This window comes from Balaenoptera acutorostrata, chromosome X (genome assembly GCF_949987535.1).
Source record: "Balaenoptera acutorostrata chromosome X, mBalAcu1.1, whole genome shotgun sequence".
Classification (NCBI taxonomy): domain Eukaryota; kingdom Metazoa; phylum Chordata; class Mammalia; order Artiodactyla; family Balaenopteridae; genus Balaenoptera; species Balaenoptera acutorostrata.
The window spans coordinates 109,436-126,038 of NC_080085.1; positions in this window are offsets into that span (position 1 = coordinate 109,436).

Here is a 16,603-nt window from a genome sequence, read left to right on the forward strand (position 1 = left end):
CTGGACCCCCAAATAATATTCCTTTACGTGCTAAGGGGTATCTAGAGAGTGGGATAGGTTTAATAACTACCCTAACCCTAACGCGTACACTAATCCTAACCCGTACCCTAAACCGAGCCCTAACCCTAACCCTAACCCATACCCTACGCCGTACCCGAAACCCTCCCCGAACCCGTACCCTAAGCCGTACCCTAACCGAAACCCTAACCCTAACCTACCCTTGACTGCTTCTGCCTGCAATAGATTTCCTAAGCACTAGTGTTTTGAGGAACAGGTTAAAAACAGAATCCTAATGTGATTTTTTGAGGATTGGTGTGTTCCTTATCTTATCCTGGTGTCTAAACTCTTCTCCATGGCTGGACCCCCAAATAATATTCCTTTACGTGCTAAGGGGTATCTAGAGAGTGGGATAGGTTTAATAACTACCCTAACCCTAACGCGTACCCTAACCCTAACCCCTACCCTAACCCTAACGCGTACCCTAATCCTAACCCCTACCCTAAACCGAGCCCTAACCCTAACACTAACCCTAACCCTAACCCTAACCCATACCCTACGCCATACCCGAACCCCTCCCCGAACCCGTACCCTAAGCCGTACCCTAACCCTAACCCTAACCCTAACCCTAAGCTACCCTTGACTGCTTCTGCCTCCAATAGATCTCCTAAGTACTAGTGTTTTAAGGAACAGTTTAAAAAGACAATCCTAATGTGATTTCTTGAGAATGGGTGTGTTCCTTATCTTATCCTAGTGTCTAAACTCTTCTCCATGGCTGGACCCCCAAATAATATTCCTTTACGTGCTAAGGGGTATCTAGAGAGTGGGATAGGTTTAATAACTACCCTAACCCTAACGCGTACCCTAACCCTAACCCCTACCCTAACCCTAACGCGTACCCTAATCCTAAACCGTACCCAAAACCGAGCCCTAACCCTAACCCTAACCCATACCCTATGCCGTACCGGAACCCCTCCCCGAACCCGTACCCTAAGCCGTACCCTAACCCTAACCCTAACCATAACCCTAACCCTAAGCTTCCCTTGACTGCTTCTGCCTCCAATAGATTTCCTAAGCACTAGTGTTTTAAGGAACAGGTTAAAAACACAATCCTAATGTGATTTTTTGAGGATGGGTGTGTTCCTTATCTTATCCTATTGTCTGAACTCTTCTCCATGGCTGGACCCCCAAATAATATTCCTTTACGTGCTAAGGGGTATCTAGAGAGTGGGATACGTTTAATAACTACCCTAACCCTAACGCGTACCCTAACCCTAACCCCTACCCTAACCCTAACGCGTACCCTAATCCTAACCCATACCCTAAACCGAGCCCTAACCCTAACACTAACCCTAACCTTAACCCATACCCTACGCCATACCCGAACCCCTCCCCGAACCCGTACCCTAAGCCGTACCCTAACCCTAACCCTAACCCTAACCCTAACCCTAAGCTACCCTTGACAGCTTCTGCCTCCAATTGATTTCCTAAGCACTAGTGTTTTAAGGAACAGGTTAAAAAGACAATCCTAATGTGATTTCTTGAGAATGGGTGTGTTCCTTATCTTATCCTAGTGTCTAAACTCTTCTCCATGGCTGGACCCCCAAATAATATTCCTTTACGTGCTAAGGGGTATCTAGAGAGTGGGATAGGTTTAATAACTACCCTAACCCTAACGCGTACACTAATCCTAACCCGTACCCTAAACCGAGCCCTAACCCTAACCCTAACCCATACCCTACGCCGTACCCGAAACCCTCCCCGAACCCGTACCCTAAGCCGTACCCTAACCGAAACCCTAACCCTAACCTACCCTTGACTGCTTCTGCCTGCAATAGATTTCCTAAGCACTAGTGTTTTGAGGAACAGGTTAAAAACAGAATCCTAATGTGATTTTTTGAGGATTGGTGTGTTCCTTATCTTATCCTGGTGTCTAAACTCTTCTCCATGGCTGGACCCCCAAATAATATTCCTTTACGTGCTAAGGGGTATCTAGAGAGTGGGATAGGTTTAATAACTACCCTAACCCTAACGCGTACCCTAACCCTAACCCCTACCCTAACCCTAACGCGTACCCTAATCCTAACCCCTACCCTAAACCGAGCCCTAACCCTAACACTAACCCTAACCCTAACCCTAACCCATACCCTACGCCATACCCGAACCCCTCCCCGAACCCGTACCCTAAGCCGTACCCTAACCCTAACCCTAACCCTAACCCTAAGCTACCCTTGACTGCTTCTGCCTCCAATAGATCTCCTAAGTACTAGTGTTTTAAGGAACAGTTTAAAAAGACAATCCTAATGTGATTTCTTGAGAATGGGTGTGTTCCTTATCTTATCCTAGTGTCTAAACTCTTCTCCATGGCTGGACCCCCAAATAATATTCCTTTACGTGCTAAGGGGTATCTAGAGAGTGGGATAGGTTTAATAACTACCCTAACCCTAACGCGTACCCTAACCCTAACCCCTACCCTAACCCTAACGCGTACCCTAATCCTAAACCGTACCCAAAACCGAGCCCTAACCCTAACCCTAACCCATACCCTATGCCGTACCGGAACCCCTCCCCGAACCCGTACCCTAAGCCGTACCCTAACCCTAACCCTAACCATAACCCTAACCCTAAGCTTCCCTTGACTGCTTCTGCCTCCAATAGATTTCCTAAGCACTAGTGTTTTAAGGAACAGGTTAAAAACACAATCCTAATGTGATTTTTTGAGGATGGGTGTGTTCCTTATCTTATCCTATTGTCTGAACTCTTCTCCATGGCTGGACCCCCAAATAATATTCCTTTACGTGCTAAGGGGTATCTAGAGAGTGGGATACGTTTAATAACTACCCTAAACCTAGCGCGTACCCTAACCCTAACCCCTACCCTAACCCTAACGCATACCCTAATCCTAACCCGTACCCTAAACCGAGCCCTAACCCTAACCCTAACCCTAACCCTAACCCTAACCCTAACCCCTAACCCTAACCCTAAACCTAACACTAACCCTAACCCTAACCCTCACCCAAACCCTAACCCTAAGCTACCCTTGACAGCTTCTGCCTCCAATAGATTTCCTAAGCACTAGTGTTTTAAGGAACAGGTTAAAAACACAATCCTAATGTGATTTCTTGAGGATGGGTGTGTTCCTTTTCTTATCCTATTGTCTGAACTCTTCTCCATGGCTGGACCCCCAAATAATATTCCTTTACGTGCTAAGGGGTATCTAGAGAGTGGGATACGTTTAATAACTACCCTAACCCTAGCGCGTACCCTAACCATAACCCCTACCCTAACCCTAACGCGTACCCTAATCCTAACCCGTACGCTAAACCGAGCCCTAACCCTAACACTAACCCTAACCCTAACCCTAACCCTAACACTAACCCTAACCCTAACCCTAACCCAAACCCTAAGCCTAAGCTACCCTTGACAGCTTCTGCCTCCAATTGATTTCCTAAGCACTAGTGTTTTAAGGAACAGGTTAAAAAGACAATCCTAATGTGATTTCTTGAGGAAGGGTGTGTTCCTTATCTTATCCTAGTGTCTAAACTCTTCTCCATGGCTGGACCCCCAAATAATATTCCTTTACGTGCTAAGGGGTATCTAGAGAGTGGGATAGGTTTAATAACTACCCTAACCATAACGCGTACACTAATCCTAACCCGTACCCTAAACCGAGCCCTAACACTAACACTAACCCTAACCCTAACCCTAACCCATACCCTACGCCGTCCCCAAACCCCTCCCCGAACACGTACCCTAAGCCGTACCCTAACCCAAACCCTAACCCTAAGCTACCCTTGACTGCTTCTGCCTGCAATAGATTTCCTAAGCACTAGTGTTTTGAGGAACAGGTTAAAAAGAGAATCCTAATGTGATTTTTTTGAGGATTGATGTGTTCCTTATCTTATCCTGGTGTCTAAACTCTTCTCCATGGCTGGACCCCCAAATAATATTCCTTTACGTGCTAAGGGGTATCTAGAGAGTGGGATAGGTTTAATAACTACCCTAACCCTAACGCGTACCCTAACCCTAAACCCTACCCTAACCCTAACGCGCACCCTAATCCTAACCCGTACTCTAAACTAAGCCCTCACCCTAACACTAACCCTAACCCTAACCCTAGCCCATACCCTACGCCGTACCCGAACCCCTCCCCGAACCCGTACCCTAAGCCGTACCCTAACCCTAACCCTAACCCTAAACCTAACCCTAAGTTACCCTTCACTGCTTCTGCCTCCAATAGATTTCCTAAGCACTAGTGTTTTAAGGAACAGGTTAAAAAGACAATCCTAATGTGATTTCTTGAGAATGGGTGTGTTCCTTTTCTTAACCTAGTGTCTAAACTCTTCTCCATGGCTGGACCCCCAAATAATATTCCTTTACATGCTAAGGGGTATCCAGAGAGTGGGATAGGTTTAATAACTAACCTAACCCTAAAGCGTACCCTAACCCTAACCCCTACCCTAACCATAACGCGTACCCTAATCCTAACCCCTACCCTAAACCGAGCCCTAACCCTAACACTAACCCTAACCCTAACCCTAACCCATACCCTACGCCATACCCGAACACCTCCCCGAACCCGTACCCTAAGCCGTACCCTAAACCTAACCCTAACCCTAACCATAACCCTAAGCTACCCTTGACTGCTTCTGCCTCCAATAGATTTCCTAAGTACTAGTGTTTTAAGGAACAGTTTAAAAAGACAATCCTAATGTGATTTCTTGAGAATGGGTGTGTTCCTTATCTTATCCTAGTGTCTAAACTCTTCTCCATGGCTGAACCCCCAAATAATATTCCTTTACGTGCTAAGGGGTATCTAGAGAGTGGGATAGCTTTAATAACTACCCTAACCCTAACGCGTACCCTAACCCTAACCCCTACCCTAACCCTAACGCGCACCCTAATCCTAACCCGTACTCTAAACCGAGCCCTCACCCTAACACTAACCCTAACCCTAACCCTAGCCCATACCCTACGCCGTACCCGAACCCCTCCCCGAACCCGTACCCTAAGCCGTACCCTAACCCTAACCCTAACCCTAAACCTAACCCTAAGTTACCCTTCACTGCTTCTGCCTCCAATAGATTTCCTAAGCACTAGTGTTTTAAGGAACAGGTTAAAAAGACAATCCTAATGTGACTTCTTGAGAATGGGTGTGTTCCTTTTCTTAACCTAGTGTCTAAACTCTTCTCCATGGCTGGACCCCCAAATAATATTCCTTTACATGCTAAGGGGTATCTAGGGAGTGGGATCGGTTTAATAACTAACCTAACCCTAACGCGTACCCTAAACCTAACACCTACCGTAACCCTAACGCGTACCCTAATCCTAACCCCTACCCTAAACCGAGCCCTAACCCTAACACTAACCCTAACCCTAACCCTAACCCATACCCTAAGCCATACCCGAACCCCTCCCCGAACCCGTACCCTAAGCCGTACCCTAACCCTAACCCTAACCCTAACCCTAAGCTACCCTTGACTGCTTCTGCCTCCAATAGATCTCCTAAGTACTAGTGTTTTAAGGAACAGTTTAAAAAGACAATCCTAATGTGATTTCTTGAGAATGGGTGTGTTCCTTATCTTATCCTAGTGTCTAAACTCTTCTCCATGGCTGGACCCCCAAATAATATTCCTTTACGTGCTAAGGGGGATCTAGAGAGTGGGATAGGTTTAATAACTACCCTAACCCTAACGCGTACCCTAACCCTTACCCCTACCCTAACCCTAACGCGTACCCTAATCCTAAACCGTACCCTAAACCGAGCCCTAACCCTAACCCTAACCCATACCCTATGCCGTACCGGAACCCCTCCCCGAACCCGTACCCTAAGCCGTACCCTAACCCTAACCCTAACCATAACCCTAAGCTTCACTTGACTGCTTCTGCCTCCAATAGATTTCCTAAGCACTAGTGTTTTAAGGAACAGGTTAAAAACACAATCCTAATGTGATTTCTTGAGGATGGGTGTGTTCCTTATCTTATCCTATTGTCTGAACTCTTCTCCATGGCTGGACCCCCAAATAATATTCCTTTACGTGCTAAGGGGTATCTAGAGAGTGGGATACGTTTAATAACTACCCTAACCCTAGCGCGTACCCTAACCATAACCCCTACCCTAACCCTAACGCGTACCCTAATCCTAACCCGTACCCTAAACCGAGCCCTAACCCTAACACTAACCCTAACCCTAACCCTAACACTAACCCTAACCCTAACCCTAACCCAAACCCTAACCCTAAGCTACCCTTGACAGCTTCTGCCTCCAATTGATTTCCTAAGCACTAGTGTTTAAAGGAACAGGTTAAAAAGACAATCCTAATGTGATTTCTTGAGGATGGGTGTGTTCCTTATCTTATCCTAGTGTCTAAACTCTTCTCCATGGCTGGCCCCCAAATAATATTTCTTTACGTGCTAAGGGGTATCTAGAGAGTGGGATAGGTTTAATAACTACCCTAACCCTAACGCGTACCCTAATCCTAACCCGTACCCTAAACCGAGCCCTAACCCTAACACTAACCCTAACCATAACCCTAACCCATACCCTACGCCGTACCCGAACCCCTCCCCGAACCCGTACCCTAAGCCGTACCCTAACCCAAACCCTAACCCTAAGCTACCCTTGACTGCTTCTGCCTCCAATAGATTTCCTAAGCACTAGTGTTTTGAGGAACAGTTTAAAAAGAGAATCCTAATGTGATTTTTTTGATTGGTGTGTTCCTTATATTATCCTAGTGTCTAAACTCTTCTCCATGGCTGGACCCCAAATAATATTCCTTTACGTGCTAAGGGGTATCTAGAGAGTGGGGTAGGTTTAATAACTACCCTAAACCTAACGTGTAACCTAACCCTAACCCCTACCCTAACCCTAACGCGTACCCTAATCCTAACCCATACCCTAAACCGAGCCCTAACCCTAACACTAACCCTAACCCTAACCCATACCGTACGCCATACACGAACCCCTCCCCGAACCCGTACCCTAAGCCGTACCCTAACCCTAACCCTAACCCTAACCCTAACCCTAAGCTACCCTTGACTGCTTCTGCCTCCAATAGATTTCCTAAGTACTAGTGTTTTAAGGAACAGGTTAAAAAGAGAATCCTAATGTGATTTCTTGAGAATGGGTGTGTTCCTTATCTTATCCTAGTGTCTAAACTCTTCTCCATGGCTGGACCCCCAAATAATATTCCTTTACGTGCTAAGGGGTATCTAGAGAGTGGGATAGGTTTAATAACTACCCTAACCCTAACGTGTACCCTAACCCTAACCCCTACCCTAACCCTAACGCATACCCTAATCCTAAACCGTACCCTAAACCGAGCCCTAACCCTAACCCTAACCCATACCCTATGCCGTACCGGAACCCCTCCCCGAACCCGTACCCTAAGCCGTACCCTAACCCTAACCCTAACCCTAACCCTAACCCTAACCCAAACCCTAACCCTAAGCTACCCTTGACAGCTTCTGCCTCCAATTGATTTCCTAAGCACTAGTGTTTTAAGGAACAGGTTAAAAAGACAATCCTAATGTGATTTCTTGAGGATGGGTGTGTTCCTTATCTTATCCTAGTGTCTAAACTCTTCTCCATGGCTGGACCCCCAAATAATATTCCTTTACATGCTAAGGGGTATCTAGAGAGTGGGATAGGTTTAATAACTAACCTAACCCTAACGCGTACCCTAACCCTAACCCCTACCCTAACCCTAATGCGTACCCTTATCCTAACCCCTACCCTAAACCGAACCCTAACCCATACCCTACGCCATACCCGAACCCCTCCCCGAACCCGTACCCTAAGCCGTACCCTAACCCTACCCCTAACCCTAACCCTAACCCTAAGCTACCCTTAACTGCTTCTGCCTCCAATAGATTTCCTAAGTACTAGTGTTTTAAGGAACATTTTAAAAAGACAATCCTAATGTGACTTCTTGAGAATGGGTGTGTTCCTTATCTTATCCTAGTGTCTAAACTCTTCTCCATGGCTGGACCCCCAAATAAAATTCCTTTACGTGCTAAGGGGTATCTAGAGAGTGGGATAGGTTTAATAACTACCCTAATCCTAACGCATACCCTAACCCTAACCCCTACCCTAACCCTAACGCATACCCTAATCCTAACCCGTACCCTAAACCGAGCCCTAACCCTAACACTAACCCTAACCCTAACCCTAACCCATACCCTACGCCGTACCCGAACCCCTCCCCGAACCCGTACCCTAAGCCGTACCCTAACCCTAACCCTAACCCTAAGCTACCCTTGACTGCTTCTGCCTCCAATAGATTTCCTAAGCACTAGTGTTTTAAGGAACAGGTTAAAAAGAGAATCCTAATGTGATTTTTTTGATTGGTGTGTTCCTTATCTAATCCTGGTGTCTAAACTCTTCTCCATGGCTGGACCCCCAAATAATATTCCTTTAGGTGCTAAAGGGTATCTAGAGAGTGGGATAGGTTTAATAACTACCCTAACCCTAACGCGTACCCTAACCCTAACCCCTACCCTAACCCTAACGCGTACCCTAATCCTAACCCATACCCTAAACCGAGCCCTAACCCTAACACTAACCCTAACCTTAACCCATACCCTACGCCATACCCGAACCCCTCCCCGAACCCGTACCCTAAGCCGTACCCTAACCCTAACCCTAACCCTAACCCTAACCCTAAGCTACCCTTGACTGCTTCTGCCTCCAATAGATTTCCTAAGTACTAGTGTTTTAAGGAACAGTTTAAAAAGACAATCCTAATGTGACTTCTTGAGAATGGGTGTGTTCCTTATCTTATCCTAGTGTCTAAACTCTTCTCCATGGCTGGACCCCCAAATAGTATTTCTTTACGTGCTAAGGGGTATCTAGAGAGTGGGATAGGTTTAATAACTACCCTAACCCTAACGCGTACCCTAACCCTAACCCCTACCCTAACCCTAACGCGTACCCTAATCCTAAACCGTACCCTAAACCGAGCCCTAACCCTAACCCTAACCCATACCCTATGCCGTACCGGAACCCCTCCCCGAACCCGTACCCTAAGCCGTACCCTAACCCTAACCCTAACCCTAACCCTAACCATAAGCTACCCTTGACTGCTTCTGCCTCCAATAGATTTCCTAAGCACTAGTGTTTTAAGGAACAGGTTAAAAACACAATCCTAATGTGATTTCTTGAGGATGGGTGTGTTCCTTACCTTATCCTATTGTCTGAACTCTTCTCCATGGCTGGACCCCCAAATGATATTCCTTTACGTGCTAAGGGGTATCTAGAGAGTGGGATACGTTTAATAACTACCCTAACCCTAGCGCGTACCCTAACCCTAACCGCTACCCTAACCCTAACGCGTACCCTAATCCTAACCCGTACCCTAAACCGAGCCCTAACCCTAACCCTAGCCCTAACCCTAACCCTAACACTAACCCTAACCCTAACCCTAACCCAAACCCTAACCCTAAGCTACCCTTGACAGCTTCTGCCTCCAATAGATTTCCTAAGTACTAGTGTTTTAAGGAACAGTTTAAAAAGACAATCCTAATGTGACTTCTTGAGAATGGGTGTGTTCCTTATCTTATCCTAGTGTCTAAACTCTTCTCCATGGCTGGACCCCCAAATAAAATTCCTTTACGTGCTAAGGGGTATCTAGAGAGTGGGATAGGTTTAATAACTACCCTAATCCTAACGCATACCCTAACCCTAACGCATACACTAATCCTAACCCGTACCCTAAACCGAGCCCTAAACCTAACACTAACCCTAACCCTAACCCTAACCCATACCCTACGCCGTACCCGAACCCCTCCCCGAACCCGTACCCTAAGCCGTACCCTAACCCTAACCCTAAGCTACCCTTGACTGCTTCTGCCTCCAATAGATTTCCTAAGCACTAGTGTTTTAAGGAACAGGTTAAAAAGAGAATCCTAATGTGATTTTTTTGATTGGTGTGTTCCTTATCTTATCCTGGTGTCTAAACTCTTCTCCATGGCTGGACCCCCAAATAATATTCCTTTAGGTGCTAAAGGGTATCTAAAGAGTGGGATAGGTTTAATAACTACCCTAACCCTAACGCGTACCCTAACCCTAACCCCTACCCTAACCCTAACGCGTACCCTAATCCTAACCCATACCCTAAACCGAGCCCTAACCCTAACACTAACCCTAACCTTAACCCATACCCTACGCCATACCCGAACCCCTCCCCGAACCCGTACCCTAAGCCGTACCCTAACCCTAACCCTAACCCTAACCCTAACCCTAAGCTACCCTTGACTGCTTCTGCCTCCAATAGATTTCCTAAGTACTAGTGTTTTAAGGAACAGTTTAAAAAGACAATCCTAATGTGACTTCTTGAGAATGGGTGTGTTCCTTATCTTATCCTAGTGTCTAAACTCTTCTCCATGGCTGGACCCCCAAATAGTATTTCTTTACGTGCTAAGGGGTATCTAGAGAGTGGGATAGGTTTAATAACTACCCTAACCCTAACGTGTACCCTAACCCTAACCCCTACCCTAACCCTAACGCGTACCCTAATCCTAAACCGTACCCTAAACCGAGCCCTAACCCTAACCCTAACCCATACCCTATGCCGTACCGGAACCCCTCCCCGAACCCGTACCCTAAGCCGTACCCTAACCCTAACCCTAACCCTAACCCTAACCATAAGCTACCCTTGACTGCTTCTGCCTCCAATAGATTTCCTAAGCACTAGTGTTTTAAGGAACAGGTTAAAAACACAATCCTAATGTGATTTCTTGAGGATGGGTGTGTTCCTTATCTTATCCTATTGTCTGAACTCTTCTCCATGGCTGGACCCCCAAATGATATTCCTTTACGTGCTAAGGGGTATCTAGAGAGTGGGATACGTTTAATAACTACCCTAACCCTAGCGCGTACCCTAACCCTAACCCCTACCCTAACCCTAACGCGTACCCTAATCCTAACCCGTACCCTAAACCGAGCCCTAACCCTAACCCTAGCCCTAACCCTAACCCTAACACTAACCCTAACCCTAACCCTCACCCAAACCCTAACCCTAAGCTACCCTTGACAGCTTCTGCCTCCAATTGATTTCCTAAGCACTAGTGTTTTAAGGAACAGGTTAAAAAGAGAATCCTAATGTGATTTTTTGAGGATTGGTGTGTTCCTTATCTTATCCTATTGTCTAAACTCTTCTCCATGGCTGGACCCCCAAATAATATTCCTTTACATGCTAAAGGGTATCTAGAGAGTGGGATAGGTTTAATAACTACCCTAACCCTAATGCGTACCCTAACCCTAACCCCTACCCTAACACTATCGCGTACCCTAATTCTAACCCGTACCCTAAACCGAGCCCTAACCCTAACCCTAACCCTAACCCTAACCCTAATCCTCACCCTAACCCTAACCCCTAACCCTAACCCTAACCCTAACCCTAACCCTAACCCTAACCCTAACCATAAGCTACCCTTGACTGCTTCTGCCTCCAATACATTTCCTAAGCACTAGTGTTTTAAGGAACAGGTTAAAAACCCAATCCTAATGTGATTTCTTGAGGATGGGTGTGTTCCTTATCTTATCCTATTATCTGAACTCTTCTCCATGGCTGGACCCCCAAATAATATTCCTTTACGTGCTAAGGGTTATCTAGAGAGTGGGATACGTTTAATAACTACCCTAACCCTAGCGCGTACCCTAACCATAACCCCTACCCTAACCCTAACGCGTACCGTAATCCTAACCCGTACCCTAAACCGAGCCCTAAACCTAACCCTAACCCTAACCCTAACCCTAACCCCTAACCCTAACCCTAAACCTAACCCTAACCCTCACCCTAAACCGAACCCGTACCCTAAGCCGTACCCTAACCCTAACCCTAACCCTAACCCTAACCCTAACCATAAGCTACCCTTGACTGCTTCTGCCTCCAATAGATTTCCTAAGCACTAGTGTTTTAAGGAACAGGTTAAAATGAAAATCCTAATGTGACTTTTTGAGAATGGGTGTGTTCCTTATCTTATCCAAGTGTCTAAACTCTTCTCCATGGCTGGACCCCCAAATAATATTCCTTTACGTGCTAAGGGGTATCTAGAGAGTGGGATAGGTTTAATAACTACCCTAACCCTAACGCGTACCCTATCCCTAACCCCTACCCTAACACTAACGCGTACCCTAATCCTAACCCGTACCCTAAACCGAGCCCTAACCCTAACACTAACCCTAACCCTAACCCTAGCCCATACCCTACGCCGTACCCGAACCCCTCCCCGAACCCGTACCCTAAACCGTACCCTACCCCTAACCCTAACCCTAACCCTAAGCTACCCTTGACTGCTTCTGCCTCCAATAGATTTCCTAAGTACTAGTGTTTTAAGGAACAGTTTAAAAAGACAATCCTAATGTGACTTCTTGAGAATGGGTGTGTTCCTTATCTTATCCTAGTGTCTAAACTCTTCTCCATGGCTGGACCCCCAAATAGTATTTCTTTACGTGCTAAGGGGTATCTAGAGAGTGGGATAGGTTTAATAACTACCCTAACCCTAACGCGTACCCTAACCCTAACCCCTACCCTAACCCTAACGCGTACCCTAATCCTAAACCGTACCCTAAACCGAGCCCTAACCCTAACCCTAACCCATACCCTATGCCGTACCGGAACCCCTCCCCGAACCCGTACCCTAAGCCGTACCCTAACCCTACCCCTAACCCTAACCCTAACCCTAAGCTACCCTTAACTGCTTCTGCCTCCAATAGATTTCCTAAGTACTAGTGTTTTAAGGAACAGTTTAAAAACACAATCCTAATGTGATTTCTTGAGGATGGGTGTGTTCCTTATCTTATCCTAATGTCTGAACTCTTCTCCATGCCTGGACCCCCAAATAATATTCCTTTACGTGCTAAGGGGTATCTAGAGAGTGGCATACGTTTAATAACTACCCTAAACCTAGCGCATACCCTAACCCTAACCCCTACCCTAACCCTAACGCGTACCCTAATCCTAACCCGTACCCTAAACCGAGCCCTAACCCTAACACTAACCCTAACCCTAACCCTAACCCTAACACTAACCCTAACCCTACCCCTAACCCTAACCCTAACCCTAAGCTACCCTTAACTGCTTCTGCCTCCAATAGATTTCCTAAGTACTAGTGTTTTAAGGAACAGGTTAAAAAGACAATCCTAATGTGATTTCTTGAGGATGGGTGTGTTCCTTATCTTATACTAGTTTCTAAACTCTTCTCCATGGCTGGACCCCCAAATAATATTCCTTTACGTGCTAAGCGGTATCTAGAGAGTGGGATAGGTTTAATAACTACCCTAAACCTAACGCGTACACTAATCCTAACCCGTACCCTAAACCGAGCCCTAACCCTAACACTAACCCTAACCATAACCCTAACCCATACCCTACGCCGTACCCGAACCCCTCCCCGAACCCGTACCCTAAGCCGTACCCTAACCCTAACCCTAACCCTAAGCTACCCTTGACTGCTTCTGCCTCCAATAGATTTCCTAAGCACTAGTGTTTTAAGGAACAGGTTAAAAAGAGAATCCTAATGTGACTTTTTGAGAATGGGTGTGTTCCTTATCTTATCCTAGTGTCTAAACTCTTCTCCATGGCTGGACCCCCAAATAATATTCCTTTACGTGCTAAGGGGTATCTAGAGAGTGGGATAGGTTTAATAACTACCCTAACCCTAACGCTTACCCAATCCCTAACCCCTACCCTAACACTAACGCATACCTTAATCCTAAATGGTACCCTAAACCGAGCCCTAACACTAACCCTAACCCATACCCTATGCCTTACCGGAACCCCTCCCCGAACCCGTACCCTAAGCCGTACCCTAACCCTAACCCTAACCCTAACCCTAAGCTACCCTTGACTGCTTCTGCCTCCAATAGATTTCCTAAGCACTAGTGTTTTAAGGAACAGGTTAAAAACACAATCCTAATGTGATTTCTTGAGAATGGGTGTGTTCTTTATCTTATCCTATTGTCTGAACTCTTCTCCATGGCTGGAACCCCAAATAATATTCCTTTACGTCCTAAGGGGTATCTACAGAGTGGGATACGTTTAATAACTACCCTAAACCTAGCGCATACCCTAACCCTAACCCCTACCCTAACCCTAACGCGTACCCTAATCCTAACCCGTACCCTAAACCGAGCCCTAACCCTAACACTAACCCTAACCCTAACCCTAACCCTAACCCTAACACTAACCCTAACCCTAACCCTAACCCTAACACTAACCCTAACCCTAACCCTAACCCAAACCCTAACCCTAAGCTACCCTTGACACCTTCTGCCTCCAATTGATTTACTAAGCACTAGTGTTTTAAGGAACAGGTTAAAAAGACAATCCTAATGTGATTTCTTAAGGATGGGTGTGTTCCTTATCTTATCCTAGTGTCTAAACTCTTCTCCATGGCTGGACCCCCAAATAATATTCCTTTACGTGCTAAGGGGTATCTAGAGAGTGGGATAGGTTTAATAACTACCCTAACCCTAACGCATACCCTAACCCTAACCCCTACCCTAACCCTAACGCATACCGTAATCCTAACCCGTACCCTAAACCGAGCCCTAACCCTAACACTAACCCTAACCATAACCCTAACCCATACCCTACGCCGTACCCGAACCCCTCCCCCAACCGGAACCCTAAGCCGTACCCTAACCCAAACCCTAACCCTAAGCTACCCTTGACTGCTTCTGCCTCCAATAGATTTCCTAAGCACTAGGGTTTTGAGGAACAGTTTAAAAAGAGAATCCTAATGTGATTTTTTTGATTTGTGTGTTCCTTATCTTATCCTAGTGTCTAAACTCTTCTCCATGGCTGGACCCCCAAATAATATTCCTTTACGTGCTAAGGGGTATCTAGAGAGTGGGATGGGTTTAATAACTACCCTAACCGTAACGTGTACCCTAACCCTAACCCCTACCCTAACCCTAACCCTAACCCTAATCCTAACCCATACCCTAAACCGAGCCCTAACCCTAACACGAACCCTAACCCTAACCCATACCCTACGCCATACCCGAACCCCTCCCCGAACCCGTACCCTAAGCCGTACCCTAACCCTAAGCCTAACCCTAACCCTAACCCTAAGCTACCCTTGACTGCTTCTGCCTCCAATAGATTTCCTAAGTACTAGTGTTTTAAGGAACAGTTTAAAAAGACAATCCTAATGTGACTTCTTGAGAATGGGTGTGTTCCTTATCTTATCCTAGTGTCTAAACTCTTCTCCATGGCTGGACCCCCAAATAATATTCCTTTACGTGCTAAGGGGTATCTAGAGAGTGGGATACGTTTAATAACTACCCTAACCCTAGCGCGTACCCTAACCCTAACCCCTACCCTAACCCTAACGCGTACCCTAATCCTAACCCGTACCCTAAACCGAGCCCTAACCCTAACCCTAACCCTAACCCTAGCCCCTAACCCTAACCCTAACCCTAACACTAACCCTAACCGTAACCCTAACCCAAACCCTAAATCTAAGCTACCCTTGACAGCTTCTGCCTCCAATTGATTTCCTAAGCACTAGTGTTTTAAGGAACAGGTTAAAAAGACAATCCTAATGTGACTTCTTGAGAATGGGTGTGTTCCTTATCTTATCCTAGTGTCTAAACTCTTCTCCATGGCTGGACCCCCAAATAATATTCCTTTACGTGCTAAGGGGTATCTAGAGAGTGGGATAGGTTTAATAACTACCCTAACCCTAATGCGTACCCTAACCCTAACCCCTACCCTAACCCTAACGCGTACCCTAATCCTAACCCGTACCCTAAACCGAGCCCTAAGCCTAACACTAACCCTAACCCTAACCCTAACCGTACCCTAAACCGAGCCCTAACACTAACCCTAACCCGTACCCTATGCCTTACCGGTACCCCTCCCCGAACCCGTACCCTAAGCCGTACCCTAACCCTAACCCTAAACCTAACCCTAACCCTAACCCTAAGCTACCCTTGACTGCTTCTGCCTCCAATAGATTTCCTAAGCAATAGTGTTTTAAGGAACAGGTTAAAAAGAGAATCCTAATGTGATTTCTTGAGAATGGGTGTGTTCCTTATCTTCTCCTAGTGTCTAAACTCTTCTCCATGGCTGGACCCCCAAATAATATTCCTTTACGTGCTAAGGGGTATCTAGAGAGTGGGATAGGTTTAATAACTACCCTAACCCTAACACGTACACTATCCCTAACCCCTACCCTAACCCTAACGCGTACCCTAATTCTAAGCCCTACCCTAAACCGAGCCCTAACCCTAACACTAACCCTAACCCTAACCCTAGCCCATACCCTACGCCGTACCCAAACCCCTCCCCGAACCCGTAACCTAAGCCGTACCCTAACCCTAACCCTAACCCTAAGCCTAAGCTACCTTTGACTGTTTCTGCCTCCAATAGATTTCCTAAGCACTAGTGTTTTAAGGAACAGGTTAAAAAGAGAATCCTAATGTGATTTCTTTAGAATGGGTTTGTTCCCTATCTTATCCTAGTGTCTAAACTCTTCTCCATGGCTGGACCCCCAAATAATATTCCTTTACGTGCTAAGGGGTATCTAGAGAGTGGGATAGGTTTAATAACTACCCTAACCCTAACGCGTACCCTAATCCTAACCCCTACCCTAA